Genomic DNA, 24,995 nt, shown 5'->3' on the forward strand with positions numbered 1-24,995 from the left:
TGGCATAATGTGATACTGGACAACATAGACCAAGGAAGTAGTAAAACTCACTTGCTCATTAAAGTTTCTATGGCAATGAAGGGTGAAAAATATTCATAAAAGCACTGAGAAATTCTATCCAGATCAACATCCAGGATGATAAATTGAGCTCCTCATGGGAAAGTAGTTTAGGATTGTCACTGTCCCAGAGGTGTGATAAAAATAGACTTGAACGTGGAGTTTGAAGATGGAGATTCAAATCCTAGCTCTGCAGTAGGAGACTTGCCATACAAGAAATCCTGACAACTCCAATCCTTACTAAGAAACAAAGAGGGACACCTGGGTGGCTCAGTCGTTAAGCGTCTGCCTTCGGCTCAGGTCATGATCCCAGGGTCCTGGGATTGAGCCCCGCCTCGGGCTCACTGCTCAGCAGAAAGCCTCTCCCACTCCTCCTGCTTGTGTTCCCTCTCTTGCTGTGTCTCTCTCCATCAAATAAATAAATAAAATCTTTAAAAAAAAAAAAAGAAACAAAGAGTACCAGTAAGGGTAACTACATAGGTAAATATAAAAGATAGCATATATGTATTTGAGTTAGGAACTTTTCATCTTCTATCTAATTTAAAAGACAATTGCATAAAGCAATATCTACAAAACTGTTGATGGACTTAAAATGTGTAAAGATGTAATTGCAGCACAATCATAGCAAAAAGAGAGGGGGAAGAGTGATAATGGAATACAAAAAAATATGGGGAGGTGTTTGGCTAAGCTGGTAGAGCATTCGACTCTTGATCTTGGGGTTGTGAGTTTGAGCCCCATGATGGGGGTAGAGTTTATTTTAAAAATAAATTTCAAAAAAGATAAATTAAAAAAATAAAGTTAAATTTCAAAATGGAGAAAATAATCCCAGCTCTGCCAATTGTATAACCTTGAACAATCTCTTTTTTACCAAACCTGAGTCTCAATGTTCTCCATACACAGAGTATAATATTTATCTTATTCTTAAGTAAAACATTTATTTTACAAAGTTGTTGAGAGGATTAAGTGAAAACAATGTTCTGGAAACATTTTTACAATGATTTGCACAGGTGCTCAATAAATGCTAGAACGGCCTCTTCTGGGTAGTGGGTTACCAGGCAGTTTATTATACTATTTTCTCTACTTTTCTGTCTCCTGAAAACTGTTTATAGTTAAAAAAAATTTTTTTTCGAGGAAGGAAAGATGTCGGAGGAGTAGGGGACCCTATTTCAACTGGTCCCCGGAATTGAGCTGGATATCTACCAGACCACTCTGAGCACCCACGAAACCAGCCTGAGATATAAGAAGATCTGGATCTCTACAAACAGAATATCGCAGGTGGTTGGTTTCGAGGTGTGAAGCGGGGAGCCGTGATTCTGCGGGCAGATATCGGAGGATAAACGGCAGTGGGAGGGTATCTGGACGGGGGGATCCTACACCGCTGGTGAGCGACAGCCTCGCGCGCTGCGGACGGGGCACAGACTCGCAGACTGGTAGCGGTGGGGAAAGTATTTTAGGTCAGCCCCCTGGGCGGAATCCTGGAGCGGCGGGGTCACGTGCGCGAGCTGGGAGCAGCTGGCGGTTTTAGAAGCACAAAGGGCAGAGACGTGCCCCGACCTGGAGGCAGGACTGGGGGCGCTGCGGAGGGGCGCACAACCCAGGACGCTGCAGTTCATAGCAGCACGGACAGAAACAGAGACGGTGTGGCCTGGAGAGCTCACTGAAGAACAGACTGCGGTCTCTCTGCTCTGAGGCAGAGGGCTGGAAACGGTCTCTTCTGCTCTGACTCGCGGAAGAGACGCGGAAAGCCGCCCGGGAAAGGCACCAGAGAACAAAAGCCCCAAAAACTGATTCCCGCTGAGCCCATCCCCCGCCACAGGGGCGCAGGGCAACTCCGCCCAAACAGGGTTGCCTGAGTAACAGCGCGGCAGGCCCCTCCCGCAGAAGACAGGCTGGGAAAACAAGAGGCCAGCAACCCTAAGGTCCCAAGAAAACAGGTGCAGCTTGCTGGGGTTCTGGTCAATAATTAGGACTCTATACATTCCCTCAAACACCCATCAACAGAATGACTAGGAGGAGGAGCCCCCAAAATAGAAAAGACTCAGAGATTATGACTTATGCTGCAGATTTACAAATGGATGCAGATATAACCAAGATGTCAGAGATGGAATTCAGGCTAGCAATTGTGAAGACAATGGCTAGAATGGAGAAATCAATTAATGGCAACAGAGAGTCTCTAAGGGCAGAAATGAAAGCTGAATTGGCAGAACTTAAAAATGCTATCAGTGAAATCCAGTCTAATCTAGATAATGTAACAGCTAGGGTAAGTGAGGCAGAAGAATGAATAAGTGACCTGGAAGACAATATAATAGATAAAAAGGGAAAAGAGGAGGCCAGGGAAAAACAACTCAGAATCCATGAAAATAGAATCAGAGAAATAAGTGACACCATGAGGCGTTCCAATGTCAGAATAATTGGAATCCCGGAGTGAGTGGAGAGAGAGAGAGGGCTAGAAGATGTATTTGAGCAAATCGTAGCTGAGAACTTCCCTAATCTGGGGAATGAAACAAACATTCGTGTCCTAGAGGCAGAGAGGACCCCTCCCAAGATCAAGGAAAACAGGCCAACACCCCGGCATATAATAGTAAAACTTGCAAATCTTAGAACCAAGGAAACCATCTTAAGGGCAGTTAGGGGGAAGAGATTCCTTACGTATAGAGGGAGGAACATCAGAATAATGTCAGATCTATCCACAGAGACCTGGCAAGCCAGAAAGGCCTGGCAAGACATATTCAGGGTACTAAATGAGAAGAACATGCAGCCAAGAATACTTTATCCAGCAAGGCTTTCATTTAGAATGGATGGAGAGATGCAGAGCTTCCACGACTGGCAGAAACTGAAAGAATATGTGACCACTAAGTTGGCCCTGCAAGAAATATTAAGGGGGGTTCTATAAAAGGAGAAAGACCCCAAGAGTGATATACAACAGAAATTCACAGGGACAATCTATAAAAACAATATCTTCACAGGCAACATGATGACAATTAATTCATATCTTTCAATAATCACTCTCAACATGAATGGCCTAAATGCTCCCATAAAATGGCACAGAGTTGCAGATTGGATAAAAAGACAGGACCCATCCATATGCTGCCCACAGAGACTCATTTTGAACCTAAAGATACATCCAGACTGAAAGTGAAGGGATGGAGATCCATCTTCCCTGCCAGCTGACTTCAAAAGAAAGCTGGGATAACAATTCTTATATCAGACAAATTAGATTTTAAACTAAAGTCTGTAATTAGAGACACAGAAGGACACTATATCATTCTTAAAGGGTCTATCCAACAAGAAGATCTAACAATTGTAAATATCTGTGCTCCCAAAATGGGAGCAGCCATCAACATAAGCCAACTGTTAACCAAAATAAAGAGTCATATTGATAACAATAAGTTAATTGTAGGAGACCTCAATACTCCACTCTCTGCAATGGACAGATCATCTAAGCAGAAAATCAACAAGGAAACAAGAGCTTTGAATGATACATTGGACCAGATGGACCTCATAGATATACACAGAACATTCCACCCTAAAGCAACAGAATACTCATTCTTCTCGAGCGCACATGGAACTTTCTCCAGAATAGACCACATACTGGGTCACAAATCAGGTCTCAAGCAATACCAAAAGACTGAGATGGTTCCCTGCATATTCTCAGACCACAACGCTTTAAAATTGGAACTCAATCACAAGAAAAAATTTGGCAGAAATTCAACCACTTGGAAGCTAAAGACCACTCTGCTCAAGAATGTTTGGGTCAACCAGGAAATCAAAGAAGAACTTAAACAATTCATGGAAATCAATGAGAATGAAAACACATCGGTCCAAAACCTATGGGATACTGCAAAGGCAGTCCTAAGGGGGAAATACATAGCCATCCAAGCCTCACTCAAAAAAATAGAAAAATCCTGAATTCACCAACTAACTCTACACCTTAAAGAACTAGAGAAGGGGCGCCTGGGTGGCTCAGCCGTTAAGCGTCTGCCTTCGGCTCAGGTCATGATCCCAGGGTCCTGGGATCAAGCCCCGCATCGGGCTCCCTGCTCCGCGGGAAGCCTGCTTCTCCCTCTCCCACTCCCCCTGCTTATGTTCCTTCTCTCGCTGTGTCTCTCTCTGTCAAATAAATAAAATCTTTAAAAAAAAAAAAAAGAACTAGAGAAAAAGCAACAAACGATGCCTAAGCCACGCATTAGAAGAGAAATAATTAAAATTAAAGCAGAGATCAATGAATTAGAAACCAGGAACATAGGAGATCAGATCAACAAAACTAGAAGTTGGTTCTTTGAAAGAATAAGATCAATAAACCACTGGCCAGACTTATCCAAAAGAAAAGAGAAAGGACCCAAATTAATAAAATTATGAATGAAAGGGGAGAGATCACGACTAACACCAAGGAAATAGAAACAATTATTAGAAATTATTATCAACAACTATATGCCAATAAACTGAGCAATCTGGATGAAATGGAGGCCTTCCTGGAAACCTATAAACTGCCAAGACTGAAACAGGAAGAAATTGACAACCTGAATAGGCCAATAACCAGTAACGAGATTGAAGCAGTGATCAAAAACCTCCCAAAAAACAAGAGTCCAGGGCCTGACGGATTCCCTGGGGAATTCTACCAAACATTCAAAGAAGAAATAACACCTATTCTACTGAAGTTGTTTCAAAAAATAGAAACAGAAGGAAAACTTCCAAGCTCATACTATGAGGCCAGCATTACCTTAATCCCCAAACCAGGCAAAGACCCCATCAAAAAGGAGAATTTCAGACCAATATCCCTGATGAATATGGATTCCAAAATCCTCAACAAAATCCTAGCTAATAGGATCCAACAATACATTAAAAGGATCATCCACCACGACCAAGTGGGATTTATCCCTGGGATGCAAGAGTGGTTCAACATTTGTAAATCAATCAATGTGATAGAACACATTAATAAGAGGAGGGAGAAGAACCATATGGTCCTCTCAACTGATGCAGAAAAGGCATTTGACAAAATACAACATCCTTTCCTGATTAAAACTCTCCAGAGTATAGGGATAGAGGGAACATTCCTCAAGTTCATAAAATCCATCTATGAAAAACCCACAACAAATATCATCCTCAATGGGGAAAAGCTGAGAGCCTTTCCCTTAAGATCAGGAACACATCAAGGATGCCCACTCTCGCCACTATTGTTCAACGTAGTACTAGAAGTCCTAGCAACAGCAATCAGACAACAAAAAGAAATAAAAGGTATTCAAATTGGCAAAGAAGAAGTCAAACTCTCTCTTTTCGCAGACGACATGATACTTTATGTGGAAAACCCAAAAGACTCCACCCCCAAATTACTAGAACTCATCCAGCAATTCAGTAATGTGGCAGGATACAAAATCAATGCACAGAAATTAGTTGCTTTCTTATACACGAACAACGCAACTGTAGAAAGAGAAATTAGAGAAGATTCCATTTACAATAGCACCAAAAACCATAGGATACCTCGGAATAAACCTAACCAAAGAGGTAAAGGATCTATACTCTAGGAAATACAAAACACTCATGAAAGAAATTGAAGAAGACACAAAAAGATGAAAAAACATTCCATGCTCATGGATTGGAAGAATAAACATTGTTAAAATGTCTATGCTACCCAGAGCAATCTATACCTTCAATGCCATCCCGATCAAAATTCCAATGACATTTTTCAAAGTGCTGGAACAAACAATCCTAAAATTTGTATGGAATCAGAAAAGACCCCAAATCACCAAGGAAATGTTGAAAAATAAAAACAAAGCTGGGGGCAACACGTTGCCCGATTTCAAGCTATATTACAAAGCTGTGATCACCAAGACAGCATGGTACTGGCACAAAAACAGACATATAGAGCAATGGAACAGAATAGAGAACCCAGATATGGACCCTCAACTCTATGGTCAAATAATCTTTGACAAAGCAAGAAAAAACATGCAATGGAAAAAAGACGGTCTCTTCAATAAATGGTGCTGGGAAAATTGGACAGCCACATGCAGAAGAATGAAACTCGACCATTCTCTAACACCATACACAAAGATAAACTCAAAGTGGATGAAAGACCTCAATGTGAGACAGGAATCCACCAAAATCCTAGAGGAGAACATAGGCAGTGACCCCTTTGACATCGCCCACAGCAACTTCTTTCAAGATACATCTCCAAAAGCTAGTGAAACAAAAGCAAAAATGAACTTCTGGGACTTCATCAAGATAAAAAGCTTCTGCACAGCAAAGGAAACAGTCAACAAAACAAAGAGGCAACCCACAGAATGGGAGAAGGTATTTGCAAATGACACTACAGATAAAGGGCTGGTATCCAAGATCTATAAAGAACTTCTCAAACTCAACACCCAAAAAACAAATAATCAAGTCAAAAAGTGGGCAGAAGAGATGAAAAGACACTTCTCTGAAGAAGACATACAAATGGCTAACAGACACATGAAAAAATGTTCATCATCATTAGCCATCAGGGAAATCCAAATCAAAACCACATTGAGATACCACCTTACACCAGTTAGAATGGCCAAATGGACAGGGAAAGAAAGAACAAATGTTGGAGAGGTTGTAGAGAAAGGGGAACCCTCTTACACTGTTGGTGGGAATGCAAGTTGGTACAGCCACTTTGGAAAACAGTGTGGAGGTGCCTCAAAAAATTACAAATAGAGCTACCCTATGACCCAGCAATTGCACTACTGGGTATTTACACCAAAGACAGAGATGTAGTGAAAGAAGGGCCACATGCACCCCAATGTTCATAGCAGCAATGTCCGCAATAGCCAAACTGTGGAAAGAGCCGAGATGCCCTTCAACAGACGAATGGATAAAGAAGATGTGGTCCATATATACAATGGAATATTATTCAGCCATCAGAAAGGATCAATACCCAACTTTTACATCAACATGGATGGAACTGGAGGAGATTATGCTAAGTGAAATAAGCCAAGCAGAGAAAGTCAATTATCATATGGTTTCACTTATTTGTGGAACGTAAGGAATAGCATGGAGGACATTAGGAGAAGGAAGGGAAAAATGAAGGGGGGGAATCAGAGGGAGAGATGAACCATGAGAGACTATGGACTCTGAGAAACAAACAGGGTTTTAGAGGGGAGGAGGAAGGGGGGATTGGTTAGCCCGGTGATGGGTATTAAGGAGGGCACGTATTGCATGGAGCACTGGGTGTTATATGAAAACAATGGATTGTGGATCACCACATCAAAAATTAATGATGTATTGTATGGTGACTAACATAACGTAATAAAATTAAAAAAAAAAAAATTTTTTTCCAGCTGCCTTCCTTTTATGATGGGGTGGGGTGTACTTTCTGATTTAAACTATAATTTTATAAATGAACATGGAGAAAGAGGAAGATAACTAAATGACTGAGTCCAGTTGTCTCCACAGGGATTTTCTTAAAGGATGAGACATGAATTAGTAAGTTCTCAACTCCACTTTTCATGGAGCTATGTCACATAATCTTGAAATGCAAAAAAGTAACGAATGTTACTTCTGAGATTAAGTCACTTGCTTGCTCTGGGTAAAGCAAGAGGCCGTGTTGTAAGCCATCCTATGGAGAGGCCCATGAGCAAGGAACAGCCATGTGTATGAACTTGGAAATGGATCCATCTCCAATTGAGCCTGGAAATGACTTCAGCTCTGCTGACACTTTGATGGCAGCCTCATAAGAGACCCTAAACCCCAAGACCCAGATAAGCAGCACCAGATTCCTGACTCATAGAAACTGCAAGATAATAAATGTTGTTTTCAGCTGCTTAATGTTGGTATAATTTTTTATATTACATTGCACAACTAATATACACATCTCTTGGCAAAAGGATTCACTGTAGAATGTCTATAAAAATTTCCTATGGATTGAAAATAGTATAAGCCTTTCCAGAAATCAACTTACACTCAGTCTTTTCAGGAACATTTCTGAAACACTATCAACAAATATGAAGCATATTTCTGATGGCATACATAGTAGTTATACTCACCACTCAGAACATTCTTTAAAATTTTAAAGTTAAAATTTGATCAATTGTTGCCTTAAGATTCTTCTTGTCTGTTTGTCTTGCCCAGTGTTATTATCCCAATTCTTGTACATGAAATCAATTTGTTAAAAACAAGAATAAGGAGGAGGAGATGAAAAAAAAAAAAAAAAGAACAAGAAACATCAGTAGAGGTCATCTGGTTTTCACTGACCACAAAGGAATTACAAACTAGAGTTTTAAAAACACTTTGAATTCCAGGAAGAATCACTGAGAAAAATAACCTCCTACTTTGATGTGTATTCCCTAGCTGAATCGTAATGAGAACTCCTGTATTTTCTGGGACAGTCCCAATTTCAAATTGTCTGGTCCACTTTCCCCTAAATCAACCTGTACTTGCCAAATCACATGTCTTGATTTTGGTTTAGAAATTATGGACCTTTGAGGCGCCTGGGTGGCTCAGTCGTTAAGCGGCTGCCTTTGGCTCAGGTCATGATCCCAGGGTCCTCGGATGGAGCCCCGCATCAGGCTCCCTGCTCGGCGGGAATCCTGCTTCTCCCTCTCCCACTCCCCCTGCTTGTGTTCCCTCTCTCACTGTGTCCCTCTCTGCTGAATAGATAAATAAAAATCTTTAAAAAAAAAAAAATTATGGGCCTTTGTAATCATGAATTGCTCTTGAACTTGGCTTGTGTCATTGTTGGCACAATATATCAAGTCACCTATTACTCATTTATCAAGTTCCTTGGATAGCTTCAGCACTCTGCTAGGACAGTCCAACAAAGGACTGGAAACTTACAGAAGCTTATCTACTATCTGGGGAAACTGAACAAGCATATATGATGGCACATAGCAATTAATTAAATGACTTATGGATGCAATAGATAATTCAGTGTAATGTCAGAGTCAGGACTGAACATAAAGTAGGTCTCTGAGGGTGGTGAGAAGTACAAAGTGGGGCACAATGAACTGACAGCATAAGAAAAGAGAACACATATTGAGGTATACATCTAAGGCAGGTTGAATATGAAGGATGTTCCTAGTCCAGTGCTATGCATCTGATCATTGTAATAATATCACTCATATCATGCCTACTGCATGCCAAGCTCTGTGTTAAATGCTTCACATATATCATCTCATTTTCTCTTTATAAATAAGATTCTTTTAATGTGCCCTTTGCAGACAAGAATGCTGACTTAGAGAGATTAAGTAACTCATCTGCTGTCACGAGCTAATATGTGGAAGAGCCAAGATTTAAGTCCCAGTTTAAATGACATGAAAGCCCAAGCTCCTAGGCATGATAACATCCTGATGTCAAGTAGAGAAAACAGTCAAAGAAACATTAATTCTTGTTCCTTTCGGCCAGAACCGCCATCTTCCAGTAGTTCACCAAAATGACCAACACAAAGGGAAAGGAGAGGTACCCGCTATATGTTCTCTAGACCTTTTAGAAAACATGGAGTTGTTCCTTTGGCCACATACATGCGAATCTATAAGAAAGGTGATGTTGTGGACATCAAGGGAATGGGCACTGTTCAAAAAGAAATGCCCCACAAATGTTACCATGGCAAAACTAGAAGAGTCTACACTGTTACTCAGCATGCTGTTGGCATTGTTGTAAACAAACAAGGGCAAGATTCTTGCCAAGAGAATTAATGTACACATTGAGCATATTAAACACTCAAAGAGCCGAGACAGCTTCCTGAAGCGTGTGAAGGAAAATGATCAGAAAAAGAAGGAAGCCAAAGAGAAGGTACTTGGGTTCAAGTGAAGCGCCAGCCTGCCCCACCCAGAGAAGCACAGTTTGTGAGAACTAATGGAAAGGAGCCCGAACTGCTGAAACCCATTCCCTATGAATTCATGGCATGATAAATGTAAAGAAAATAAAAGACCTCAAGACTGTTTAAAAAAAAGAGAGAGAGAGAGGACCCCCCCCTCCCCCAGCTGCTGCCCGGCGCGCAGCTCCCCAGCCCCCTCCTCCTTGGATGTGGCTGGAGCTTGAGGCGCGCAGGGCCTGAGACGCCGCAAACCCAGACCCGGAGCAGCTCGGAGGCGGTGAATAATAACTCTTCAAGTCTGCAATAAAAAATGGCCTCCAATAAAACTACATTACAAAAAAATGGGAAAGAAACAAAATGCAAAGAGTAAAAAAGTAGAAGAGGCAGAGCCTGAAGAATTTGTGGTGGAAAAAGTACTGGACCGACGTGTAGTGAATGGGAAGGTGGAGAATTTCCTGAAGTGGAAGGGATTTACAGATGCTGACAATACTTGGGAACCTGAAGAAAAATTTAGATTGTCCAGAGTTAATTGAAGCATTTCTTAATTCTCAAAAAGCTGGTAAAGAAAAAGATGGTACAAAAAGATAATCTTTATCTGACAGTGAATCTGATGATAGCAAATCAAAGAAGAAAAGAGATGCTGCTGATAAACCAAGAGTCTTTGCCAGAGGTCTTGATCCTGAACGAATAATTGGTGCCACAGACAGCAGTGGAGAATTAATGTTTCTCATGAAATGGAAAGATTCAGATGAGGCAGACTTGGTGCTGGCAAAAGAGGCAAATATGAAGTGTCCTCAGATTGTAATAGCTTTTTATGAAGAGAGACTAACTTGGCATTCTTGTCCAGAAGATGAAGCTCAATAATTGTTTGCATTGATATATATATATATATATATATATATAAAATCTGGGTCTTTGTTTTTTGATTTATTAGTGTGAAGAAATAACATTCTAATGAAAATCAAGTTTGATATGTTTGTTTTGAAGTAGTATTGGGAGAGTTGTTGGGTTTTTTTGCATCTATAACACTGGTTACTTTGAACAAATAAAAGCTTTCTGTAGTTGCTTCCTATATCAGAAAAAAATATTTGAGACCATGGTATATTATCCCTCTGCATTAGAGAACACCTTTTCTAAATGTTGGGGGAAATCTTCATAGTCGTTACTCAGTCAGAATTTGTTTAACTCCTATATGCCTAAGGACCATTTTGGATTTTTTGTTTATTTAGGGGGTTTTTGTGTGTATACTTAAAATACATACATAAATGGTTTTTGTTATTTTAACATTCACCAAAACAAAAACAGCATTTATAACCATGGATAAGCCCGTGTTTCTGGGATGTTATCATTTTCAGCAACTTAAGAAATAAATCACTTAAAGTTAAACTGACGTTTTTCCTGAAGCCTTAACCTTTCAAATTTTTAAAATGGACAATTTAAAGGCAGCCATATCAGAATCCATACTCATATCTACAGTCATAAATGCAAGTTCATTTGCAAGATCCCTGAAAGGAAAATTTTATCACCACCAACAACCTCCCCACCCAAATGACAAAACTAGACAAGTCCTGGTGTGTTTTAATTAGGTAAGCAAAACTTAGTTAAATGGACATTTAAAGGTTCCTAGTGAACCATTCCTTTTCAAGAAGTTGAAACCTCTGTTCTGTGTTGACTAAAAGGTCATGATTCATGGAATGTCTAAGACTTTGTTCATGGAAACCTAATCATAATCAGATGGTTAGAGATGTTGGCAATTTAGCACCTGCTGGAATAAATGGGTGGACAGACTTTTATAATCCAAATTCTTAACCTGCATGTATTTTCTTTACCCCAACTCATTCCTGACTTGTAGGCTCAGTCTTTTCAGTATTTGAGTTACTGGTTCAGCAGAAACCAGGAAAAACAATAACTTTGTAGTCAGAATGTTATCCAAGTGTATATTGTTTACCTTATTGTAAATACTGGTAAACAGTGGTCAATAAATAGTTTTATGTTCAAAAAAAGAAAAAAGAAAAAAGAAACATTAATTCTTAAACTCTTCTGTAAACTCTTCATAGGTAAGTGCTGATATTCACCTGAGTGTTTCACCTAATGGTTATTGGGGACAGATTAAATACAGGGATGCTAGGCAGTGTAGGAAGCATGTGCCCTTCCCTTCTTGTCACACTACTATCCTGCTGTGGAACTCTGCCAAACCATGGACATTTGGTTCCTCTGCATGGTCTTTAAGATCATGGTCACCTCTAAATATTATGTGCAGTATATATAGAATATATATGTGACTACCAAAAATATCTCAACACAATGGTGGGTTGTATTGATTTAAAACACCCCTTTTTGTAGCTCTGAGCTACTGATCCTACAACCTATTAAGCATTCCTTTGTTCTCCTTGAATGTAGCAACAAATGCAAGTAGATAGATTGCTTTAAAAATTATGCTTCATGAATAAATATCATGCTGCTCACTTTGGACCAAAGTGTAAAACCTTGAGGCAAAATGAAAGCTCTAACTTTGCAAAGAAGTTAAATGACAAAAGACATATAAATTCTTAAGAAGGTGGGAGGAACCATGAGAGACTATGGACTCTGAGAAACAAACAGGGTTCTAGAGGGGAGAGGGGTGGGGGGATGGGTTAGCCCGGTGATGGGTATTAAGGAGGGTACGTACTGCATGGAGCACTGGGTGTTATATGAAAACAATGAATCGTGGATCACCACATCAAAAACTAATGATGTATTGTATGGTGACTAACATAATAAAATTAAAAAAAGAAAAAAAAAGAAGATGGGAGGAAGCTTGTTTTTTATCATCCCTAATTTTACTCCCAAACCTCATTTGATGGTATAAAATACATTTCTATGACTAGAAATGGTCACTTTCCAGGAACGTTGATATTATTTTATTCCAAGGAAAACAGTATTTCTATAGTTTGTATACTATATTTTAATTGGACATATTTTCACATTAAATTATTGCTTGTTTCTGTTTTACTTCCTTTTTTTCCAATAGACTCACTAAATTCAGCTTCACATAATCCCCTGAACAGTATCTCCAAAACTGCTGTGTTGTGTTTAACCTATTTCTATGACCAAATAAACTGTTTTCCTCCATACTTTACATGAAAATCTCTTCTTATTGTTTCATTCACCATATTTATTTCTGGGATGTTATTTCCCATAAAACCTCTTTCTTAGTACAGAAAATGAGAAACATAAACAGCTTGGACCTTGTAATGTAGAGTAAGAACGTTCCAGAGCTCTAGTGGTTAAATTATAGCTCAGTCTTCGAAATAAGTCAAACAGAGAAAGACATGTATCATATGACCTCACTGATATGAGGAATTCTTAATCTCAGGAAACAAACTGAGGGTTGCTGGAGTGGGGGGTGGGGTGGGAGGGATGGGGTGACTGGGTGGTGGACACTGGGGAGGGTATGTGCTCTGGTAAGCGCTGTGAATTGTGCAAGACTGTTGAATCTCAGATCTGTACCTCTGAAACAAATAATGCAATATATGTTAAGAAAGAAAAAAAGAAGAAGAAGAATGTAGCAGGAGGGGAAGAATGAAGGGGGGAAATCGGAGGGGGAGAAGAACCATGAGAGACGATGGACTCTGAAAAACAAACTGAGGGTTCTAGAGGGGAGGGGGGTGGGAGGATGGGTTAGCCTGGTGATGGGTATTGAGGAGGGCACGTTCTGCATGGAGCACTGGGTGTTATGCACAAACAATGAATCATGGAACACTATATCTAAAACTAATGATGTAATGTATGGGGATTAACATAACAATAAAAAAATTTTTTTTAAATTAAAAAAAAAAAGTTAAACACAGAATTACTATATCCCAACTATTTCTCTCCTAGGTATATAGGCAAAAGAAGACATACATCCACACAAAAACATATACATGAATGTTTATAGCAGCATTATCCATAATAGCCAAAAGGAGGAAACAATCCTAATGTCCATCGATTGATAAACTAATAAACAAAATGTGGTATATCCATAAAATGGAATACTCAGCCATAAAAAGGAATGAAGTACTGATACATGCTACAATATGGATGAACCTTGAAAACATTATTCTAAGTAAAGTAAGGCAGACACAAAAGCTACATATTGTATGACTCAATGTATATGAAACATCCAGAATAGGCAAATTCATAGAGACAAAAAGATTAGTGATTGCCAGTGGATGGGAGAAAGGAGGGGTGGGGGAAATTGCTAATAGGTATGGGATTTCTATTTGAGATAACCGAAATGTTCTGGAATTAGTGGTGATAGTTGCACAACAAATGAATATACTAAAAAGCATTGAATTGTACACTTTAAAATAATGAATTTTATGTTATAGGAATTGTATTTTATTTAAAATATTATTAAAAAATTAGTGGGGGAGACAATGCAAAACATAGCTGCTACATTCCTTCTACTATTTCTAACCAGTTAAAAGCATAATTTGAGAATCATAACTTCTTTCTTCTACTACTCATTCCCCTGATCCTCTAAGAGGACATAGTGCAATATGGCCTTGGCAGCAGGGATTTACCCTCACCCAGGTGATCTGGTTGTCAACACAGTTTGTTTTATTTTTTTCAGGTGAGTGGATTTCTTTACCCCATAGGGTGTTTTGGACTGAATGTTTGTGTCTCTCTCCCCAACCCCCGCAAAACTCATATGCTGAAATTCTAACTTCCATGGTGATAGTATTAAGAGGTAGAGTCTTTAGGAAGTGATTAGGTCATGAGGGGCCATGCCCTCGTGTATGGAATCAGTACCCATACAAAGGAAACCCTGGAGAGAGATTTCTCATCCCTTCCACAATGTAAGGATGCTTAAAACAAAAAGGCACCATGGATGAACCAGGAAGTGGGGTATTACCAGACACCAGATCTGCTGGCCTCCAGAACTATGAGACATAAATGTTTGTAGTTTATAAGCCACCTAGTTTATGGTATTTTTGTTATAGCAGCTCAAATAGACTAAGATATAGTCTCAACCTCATTCCTGAAGTATTTAGTCTTTGGGGTTTTATCTTGTTTGATTGCTGAAGTGAATCCGCTGGGTTTCAAATATAGTTCACCTTGTCTCCATTGTGTAGCAGTGACTATTTTCTCATTATTCACTGAGATTTGTCACTCCAGCCAGTGGAGTCACCTGTTTACAGGTCTCTGAAAACAAGACAAAGTCAGGCTCAACTTTCAAGAGCCCCCATTTTGGCAATAAATAGGTACAGAGAATTTAAGTGAATGATATTACGTAGAAATCAAGCCTAGACCTTGAATGAAAATCATTATATTGGTTGAAAATTTTGCTGTAACCATTGATCCAACTTAATCATCTGATGTTTCGAAAATTCCAGTAATTATTTCTGCAATGGATAAAACTACTATATACTATTTTGTTACCTATTTTTATTTTATTTATTTATTTTTTATTTGACAGAGAGAGACATAGCAAGAGAGGGAACACAAGCAGGGGGAGTGGGAGAGGGAGAAGCAGGCTTCCCACCGAGCAGGGAGCTTGATACAGGACTCAATCCCTGGGACCCCCCCCCCACCACCACCACCACCACGACCATGACCTGAGCCGAAGGCAGACACTTAACGACTGAGCCAGGCGCCCTGTTATCTATTTTTAAAAAACAGTCTGTGGTTCACTCAGTGAACTATTTATCTAAAAAAAAAGCAGGGGGGGCCAAAAATGGCCAGAGAGTAAGTCTTAGTTTTCAATTTAACAGGACTGCCTGACTGTCTTACCTGAAAAAGCATTCCTCCTTTGGGAACTTGGGCCTCCAAATCACTGTATTCAAGGTTACGGGAATAGAAAAGGAAAATTCGGAAAGTGAGTCATAAAGAATAATGAGAGGCCAAGCATTATTACCTTGATCCCAAAATCCGACAAAGACCCCATCAAAAAGGAAAATTACAGACCAATATCCCTGATGAACATGGATGCAAAAATTCTCACCAAAATACTAGCCAATAGGATCCAACAGTACATTAAAAGGATTATTCACCACGACCAAGTGGGATTTATTCCTGAGCTGCAAGGTTAGTTCAACATCCACAAATCAATCAATGTGATACAATACATTAATAAAAGAAAGAACAAGAACCATATGAGCCTCTCAATAGATGCAGAAAAAGCATATGACAAAGTACAGCATCCTTTCTTGATTAAAACTCTTCACAGTGTAGGGATAGAGGGTACATACCTCAATATCATAAAAGCGATCTATGAAAAACCCATAGCGAATATCATTCTCAATGGGGAAAAACTGAGAGCTTTCCCCCTAAGGTCAGGAACATGGCAGGGATGTCCACTATCACCACTGCTATTCAACATAGTACTAGAAGTCCTAGCCACAGCACAGTGGCAAAGAAGAAGTCAAACTCTCACTCTTTGCAGACAATATGATATTTTATGTGGAAAACCCAAAAGACTCCACCCCAAAACTGCTAGAACTCATACAGGAATTCAGTCAAGTGGCAGGATATAAAATCAATGCACAGAAATCGGTTGCATTTCTATACACCAACAACAAGAATGAAGAAAGAGAAATTAAGGAGTCGATCCCATTTACAATTGCACCCAAAACCATAAGATACCTAGGAATAAATCTAACCAAAGAGGCAAAGAATCTGTACTCAGAAAACTATAAAATACTCATGAAAGAAATTGAGGAAAACACAAAGAAATGAAAAAATGTTCCATGCTCATGGAATGGAAGAACAAATATTGTGAAGATGTCAATGCTACCTGGAGCAAGCTATGCATTTAATGCAATCCCTAACAAAATACCATCCACTTTTTTCAAAGATATGGAACAAATAATCCTAAAATTCGTATGGAACCAGAAAAGACCCTGAATAGCAGAGGAATGTTGAAAAAGAAAAGCAAAGCTGGCGGCATCACAATTCCGGACTTCAAGCTCTATTACAAAGCTGTAATCATCAAGACAGTATGGTACTGGCACAAAAACAGACACATATATCAATGGAACAGAACAGAGAGCCCAGAAATGGACCCTCAACTCTATGGTCAACTCATCTTCGACAAAGCAGGAAAGAATGTCCAATGGAATAAAGAGAGTCTCTTCAACAAATGGTGTTGGGAAAACTGGACAGCCACATGCAGAAGAACAAAACTGGACCATTTCCTTACACCACACACAAAAATAGACTCAAAATGGATGAAAGACTAAATGTGAGACAGGAGTCCATCAAAATCCTTGAGGAAAACACAGGCAGCAACCTCTTCGACCTCATCCGCAGCAACTTTTTCCTAGAAACATCGCCAAAGGCAAGGGAAGCAAGGACAAAAATGAACTATTGGGACTTCATCAAGAAAAAAAGCTTTTGCACAGCAAACAGTCAACAAAACTGAAAGATGACCAACAGAATGAGAGAAGATATTTGCAAATGACATATCAGATAAAGGACTAGTATCCAAAATCTATAAAGAACTTTTCAAACTCAACACCCAAAGAACAAATAATCCAATCAAGAAATGGGCAAAAGACATGAACAGACATTTTTCCAAAGAAGACATCCAAATGGCCAACAGACACATGAAAAAGTGCTCAACATCGCTCGGCATCAGGGAAATCCAAATCAAAACCTCAATGAGATGCCACCTCACACCAGTCAGAATGGCTAAAATTAACAAGTCAGGGAACGACAGATGTTGGCGAGGATGCGGAGAAAGGGGAACCCTCCTACACTGTTGGTAGGAATGCAAGCTGGTGCAGCCACTCTGGAAAACAGTATGGAGGTTCCTCAAAAAGTTGAAAATAGAGCTACCATATGACCCAGCAATTGCACCACTGGGTATTTACCCCAAAGATACAAATGTAGTGATCCAAAGGGGTACGTGCACTCCGATGTTTATAGCAGCAATGTCCACAATAGCCAAACTGTGTAAAGAGCCAAGATGTCCATCGACAGATGAATGGATAAAGCAGATGTGGTATATATATACAATAGAATATTATGCAGCCATCAAAAAAAAAAAATGAAATCTTGCCATTTGCAATGATGTGCATGGAACTGGAGGGTATTATACTGAGCAAAATAAGTCAATCAGAGAAAGACATGTATCATATGATCTCACTGATTTGAGGAATTCTTAATCTCAGGAAACAAACTGAGGGTTGCTGGAGTGGTGGGGGGTGGGAGGGATGGGGTGGCTGGGTGATAGACATTGGGGAGGGTATGTGCTATGGTGAGCACTGTGAATTGTGTAAGACTGTTGAATCACAGACCTGTACCTCTGAAACAAATAATACATTATATGTTAAAAAAAAAAAAAAAAAAAAGAAGAAGATGGTAGGAAGGGAAGAATGAAAGGGGGGAAATCTGAGGGAAAGACGAACCATGAGAGACTATGGACTCTGAGAAACAAACTGAGGGTTCTAGAGGGGAGGGAGGGTGGGAGGATGGGTTAGCCTGGTGATGGGTATTAAAAAGGGCATGTTCTGCATGGAGCACTGGGTGTTATATGCAAACAATGAATCATAGAACACATCATCAAAAACTAATGATGTAATGTATGGTGATTAACATAATAATAAAAAAATTAAATTAAAAAATAACTAATTAATTAAAAAGAAAAATGTAAATAATTAAAAAAAGAATAATGAGAGGCCATTCCCACCTCTACCCTTTGATTGTTGGACCCCTGGATCCTGACTATAAGGCAGATACCACCACATGGTGGTCCCAACGTGAAAGCATATACTGCATTCTCTGGAAAAGCACTTCAGCTTTCAGTAGATTTTTCCACCATTTTTTCAAGGTAGCTGCTTCTGGGTGATGCGGCATATGGTAAGATCAACAAATTCTGAGAACAAGAGCCCTTTGTTACAACATCTTTGTCATAAAAAGTGACTCTGGTCAGGGTCAGTGCCAGATCGAATACCGTGCTAAAGGATAAAAACCTTCTTCAAGCCAACATCAAAAACTAATGATGTTCTGTATGGTGGCTAACTGAACCTAATAAAAAAAAATAAAGTTACACTAAATACAAGTTGAAAAAAAAACAAACTGTGTTGACAACCAGATCACCTGGGTGAGGGTAAATCAATGCTGCCAAGGGCATATTGCACTATGTCTTATTAAGCAAGCAAAGAAATCTGTTGAGAGGGGCTGACTGATCCTCTTGTCCTCCAATTATGAAGAAACTCCTCTGCAATGCATGACCTTTGGTGAACGTTCACATGGGTCAAAAATAGTTTCACATTCTGTGACCATTCAATCTACCTACTTCACCCCCACCACATTTCTTTGTCCTTAACTTTCCGGTCTTGTTCTCTCCCCAATAAGCAGATTAGTCCATTAGTTACTGCCTATAAATTAGGATTGATCCATACATCAGGTCATTTCTCCTTTCATGCAAAGTGGACAACCAGATGTGGACAACCAATCCATACGATGTTCTATCCACTGGGAAAACGTTCCTTTTACCACACTTTCTGGGCCATCTCTAAGTAAGGCTGAAAAACAGTGGCCATCTGCATTTGCTGGTACCAGCATACCACAAATAATAGACCCAGAAGTAAAGCAGGCCTGTGCCTTTTCCTCCTCTAACTGTTTATAGGGAATCCCCACATGGCCTGTAGCCTAAATGGAGTGAGATATAGCAATGCATTAGCCACCGACACCACAAGAGTCTGAGCTGCCTGATCATGCAGTCACTTGTGTCTGCCAGACCTCCTCAGCTTGGTCTTGGATAGTCTATCCCCATTTAACATTGGAATGCTGCTGCATGTGTCCAGTTTTATGATTTTGTGGGTCCAATAACATCCAGTTCATGATGGGTCATTTGGGACAGAGTTGATTAGTATGCCATAATCAGACGTGCATTCAGTCATTACCAGGACCCAGTAATAATCCAGGAGTTGCTATTCAAAGAGGGCATAGTTGTCAGAAGAGGAGAACATGACCTTATTCTGGAATCCTAGGAGTCTGGGTTCTGATTCTTTTACTGGGTCTTACCAGAGGCTCCACAAAGCATTTGTGTCAACCACAGAGGTCACTGGGTCTACTGGGTTGTAAGACATAAGTGGCAGACATTTTGTATCACTGCCTTGACTTGCTAGAGTCGTTTCATTGGGTATCACCTACAATTGACCCAGCATGTAGATCAGAGCATCTTGCCCAAATGTAGTATATGTTGCCTCCAAAAGCAGAAGAGGCCCACCAATTGTGCCCCTTTCTTCATGGTACAAGGTACAAAGTGAAGAATCTTCTCTCTCACTTCAGAGGGGCTATCCAAACATGCCCAAGTCCCCTGGATTTCCATAGAAACGTCCCCCACTGTGGCCAAGCCCCTTGCTGGGTTTATTTCCCATCCTCTGGTGTGCATGCTTTCTACAGTGGCAAATAGGGTCCTGGCTACTTCTCACTCACCAGGGGTGTTAATATAACTTTATTAATACAGAACAATGTAACATTCTGTGAGATATCCAGACAATCGAGTTCCCTCTAGCCTATGTTGTGACAGAAATAGAACGGACTTAGCCCTTAAGTAAATAATAACGATACTAATCTCCCTGCTTCATGAAGGCAAACAGCTTTTGGTATCTTTGCTGATAGCGATGAACAAAAACATCTATGATAGGGGCGCCTGGATGGCTCAGTCGGTTAAGCGGCTGCCTTCAGCTCAGGTCATGATCCAGGGGTCCTGGGATGGAGCCCCACGTCGGGTTTCCCGCTCAGCGGAGAGCCTGCTTCTCCCTCTCCCTCTGCCTGCCGCTCTGCCTACTTGTGCTCTCTCTCTGTCAAGGAAATAAATAAAAATCTTTTTTAAAAATCTATGATAACTCAATAGCAGAATACTAGTAGAGGGTAGTGAGGGGCTACACTAATTTGTGCCACTTAAGATGCTATATTCAGATCTCAGCTGAGCTTGGCACTACTCCCAAATAAATTTGAAATAATCTACATTCTCCAAGATGCTCTGGTTTTTGCATTGTCCAAACAGGTGAGTTAAATGGAGATATGGTAGGAATTACCCATTCTGTGTTGTCTTTGAGTGAGTCATTGGTGTCTATAATTCCCCCAGAGATGTGGTGTTGCTTTTTGTTTACTATCTTGGGTTGGAGGTCAGATGAGGGCAGTACCAGGGGCTTCTATTTGACCTCTTGCTACCTAATGCCATTTCATGGGTCAGGGAGCCAGTATGAGGGTTCATCAATTTGCACAGTATATCTGTTGTCACTACCATCTGGGACAAGGGAAATGAGCACAGATGGGTCCAGGATCCACTTTGCAATAGGCTTGGAACAAGACTTCATCTATTACCTAAATTCTCTAAGTCCTTTCTCAATAGAGGAAACTACAATGGCATTTGGGGGTCTCCAGAAATTAGCATCGTATTAGAACCAGTAACTGGTAACTCCAGGGAGGTCTGGGTATAAATTTTTTCTACTGTATAGTCACCCTATTAAATGAATACAGGTTCCTCCAAGGGAGGTTTGTGGCCACACTGCAGAGTCCTTCCTTTTTTTTTTTTTTAAGATTTTATTTATTTATTTGAGAGAGAGAATGAGAGACTGAGAGCACAAGAGGGAAGAGAATCAGAGGGAGAAGCAGACCCCCCTGCTGAGCAGGGAGCCCGGTATGGGACTCGATCCCGGGACTCCAGGATTATAACCCAAGCCGAAGGCAGTCGCCCAACCAACTGAGCCACCCAGGTGCCCTGCAGAGTCCTTCCTCAATGGGTCTTACCTCTTCCTCAATCAATGGGTCCAAGCCTGTGTACTGTCTTAGATCTGGAAACCGAACAAGACACCGGGTCAGATTTCTGCCCACCTTCCCTAGAATTTTTTTCTGCTTTTCGGGTCAAGCTACTAGTTCAAGCAACCTTAGAAGTCTGCCCATCTACTTCATTCCTAAGGACTCTGTGATCAATTAGCCACCATCACAGAGCCCTACAGATCAAAATCTCTAATTTCCACTCAGAAACCCTCATGGCTTATTGTAGTAATGTACTCCTTGCCCCTTGCTGCCACTTGGCCTCCACCACACCAGGATTCCATTATTCCCATTGAAACTCCATTGCAGCATCTCCTACCCTCACTTCCAACCCAGAGAGTATGGCCGCCCCAGGACTTTTCAAAGATGCTGGTGCTCCTTTCACTGATAATGTACTTTCTAATGTCTTAGGAAATGAGTCTCCTCCAGACCTTCTAGGGGGACATAGCAATTTGCGCATAAACAATTAATTAAAACATTTTTCTCTCCCTAAGCCTTTGGACTTCTCTCTGTACAGTATTCCAGGGAACTTACAACATATCATTCTCAGTGATTATACATCAATACTAAGTCCAGACCTTAGTAAAATATCTCCACATACAACACAGCACAGTGAAGTTCCCCAGAGCTACCTCTACCCTAGGCTTGGATGGGGAGCAATATTGCCAGAACTCTGTCCAAGAGGAGACGAACACTGCCACTGCCAACCTGAGGCCTAGAGGAGAGAGAACCAAGGAACTAACTCCTGTTGGTGTTTCCTCCTGACCTTACCAATGGAAGCCAGAGGGCAATGGAGCCCAGTTGATTCATTCCAGAAAGGGTAGCCTTCCAGGGAACAAAACAGGGCAAAGAAGGTAAACAGTGAATTTGGAGAAGAAAATAAACACTATCCAGTATACATGTCAATGTATAAACATTAATTTTTAATGACTGCATAGTATTTCATTGTATGAATATACCAGAAAGTTATATGTAACAGTCCTCTGCTCACGGATATTTAGGTTGTTTCCAATCTTGTTGTTGTCAACAATACTGTTATCAATACTATATTATAATGAATAACTTTCACATATATTTTTACGATAGGACATAAGTACCAAATTTACATTTTAAGTATGCCATTCAATGTCATTGAGTACATTGGACATTACTGTGCAACCATTACCACTATCCATCTCCAGACGGTTTCATCTTCCCAAACTGAAACTCTGCACCCATTAAACAATAACTCCCCATTTATTGCTCCCCACCAGGCCCTAGTAACCACTATTCTGCTTTCTGTCCCTATATATTTGACTACTCTAGGTACCTCATATAAGTGGGAGCATATTTATCCTGTTGTATCTGGGTTATTTCATTTAGCCATTTATTTATAAGCTGCTTGTGGCTTATTTCACCTATTTCACTGAGACAAAATGCATCCATGTTGTAGCATAGATCAGAATTTCATTCTTTTTTAAGGCTGAACAACATACATTCCATTGTATGTATGCACATATGGTATTTTGCATGTATAGTCACATACATGGGATAGAAATAGAATCACTTGATCCAAGGATGTATACATTTATAATTTTTATGTCTATTGCTGAACTGCACACTCCCTCACAATGCAGTAAAGGTTTTGTAGCAATTTATACTCCCATCAACAATCTATGAGAGTATCTAATTCCTATATCCTTGCTAACACAGTATGTTGACTTTTAGATATCTGCCTATTGGATAAATAAAAGAAAAAGATAGGGCGCCCGGGTGGCTCAGTTGGTTAAGCGACTGCTTTCGGCTCAGGTCATGATCCTGGAGTCCAGGGATCGAGTCCCACATTGGGCTCCCTGCTCAGTGGGGAGTCTGCTTCTCCCTCTGACCCTCCCCCCTCTCATGCTCTATCTCATTCTCTCTCTCTCTCAAATAAATAAAATCTAAAAAAAAAAAAAGATAAAGATAAAAAGATAGTACTATAAGTCTTTAATTATAAGTTGAGGATTGTATGTTTTAGGTGGGAAATGGGGACACTTTGAAATAATAAATATTTACTAAATATTAAGGAATAGTCAAAAGAAATTAGGAGAGGCCTATTTTTAAAATTCATCTTAGAGCATAAAGATATTATATGTATCAGAGCTGCCTAGCACCCATTTGCAGGCTGTCTTGATATTTCTACACTCTAACCCAAAAGGACTAGCACAACTCACAAGGCCATTACTTTGGATCCTGACTTTCTATTTGGGGGCCTGTCATCAGGTGGCAAGTGCCTTCTTGGTGGCCACCACAAGGGTCCCTTTTTGATGACTGACCCTTCTACTGAGAGAGAGAGGGAGACAGAGAGAGAGAGACTGCTGCTCCTTCCTAGGGTCTTTGGTCTTGATTTTGGTTTCTCGTCTGTAAAGTACAGCATGACCAGGTAATGGATGCCAGAGCTGACATCAGCCTTCAGGTGAGAAAGAAAGAGTTGGCAGTGATATCTGTCATTCCACTGATCACCAGAGTGATACAGCGTCTCTAGGTGTTATCAACTTTCTTATGGCTGCTCACCAATCTTTCCAAAGCTATGCACTCAAAAATGCTAAACCAGACACAGGGGCTTAACAGGATAACTATGTCTTAATGTGAATCACAGACAACCCTGACAGAGCAGTCACGTCAGAACTAGTGTTCCTCAAACTTGTTTGATAATAAGAATCATTTGGGGTGTTTGTTAAAAATCCAGTTTGCCAGGCCCCTTCCCTAGAGATTCTGTTCCTTTTTTTTTTTTTTTTTTTTTTTTTTTTAAGATTTTATTTATTTTGACAGAGAGAGGCACAGCGAGAGGGAACACAAGCAGGGGGAGTGGGAGAGGGAGAGGCAGGCTTCCCACCGAGCAGGGAGCCCGATGCGGGGCTCAATCCCAGGACCCTGGGACCATGACCTGAGCCGAAGGCAGACACTTAAGACTGAGCCACCCAGGCGCCCCTGGAGATTCTGTTTCCGTAGGTCATGAAAGGTAAGCAATGTGCCCAGGTCATGTGAGCAGTAAATGGCAGAGCCAGGACTCTTTGATTTCAAAGTCCTGCTCTTACACATTCTTACACACAATTACTAATTATATACATTTGGGCAAGTCACTTAATAACTGCCCTTTACAGAGGATTTTACAGTTTATGAAAGAATTTCACACTATTATTTAATTCTTACAATCCTATGAAGTTGATAATATTACCCCCACTTTATAGAGGCTGAGAAAAGTCAAGTGATTGTCTAAGGCAGGGGTCACATATTCAAATGCCTCTAGAGACCAGGCAGTTTCATCCATTTTTTTTTCAATCACCGATTCATTCATTCATTTATCTCTTTAACAAGTAAGCATTTACTCATTTATCCATTTAAGATTTATTGAGCATTGATGATGAGGGATGCAGTAGTGAATGTATAAAAC

General features: G+C 40.3%; 1 pseudogene; it reads left to right on the forward strand.

Annotated features, from left to right (window-relative positions):
* The first annotated feature begins 10,019 nt into the window (after positions 1–10,019).
* LOC118527395 (chromobox protein homolog 3 pseudogene) lies at positions 10,020–10,910 on the forward strand (annotated as a pseudogene).
* The last annotated feature ends 14,085 nt before the right edge of the window (positions 10,911–24,995 follow it).

The sequence above is a fragment of the Halichoerus grypus genome, chromosome 9 (genome assembly GCF_964656455.1).
Source record: "Halichoerus grypus chromosome 9, mHalGry1.hap1.1, whole genome shotgun sequence".
Lineage (NCBI taxonomy): Eukaryota > Metazoa > Chordata > Mammalia > Carnivora > Phocidae > Halichoerus > Halichoerus grypus.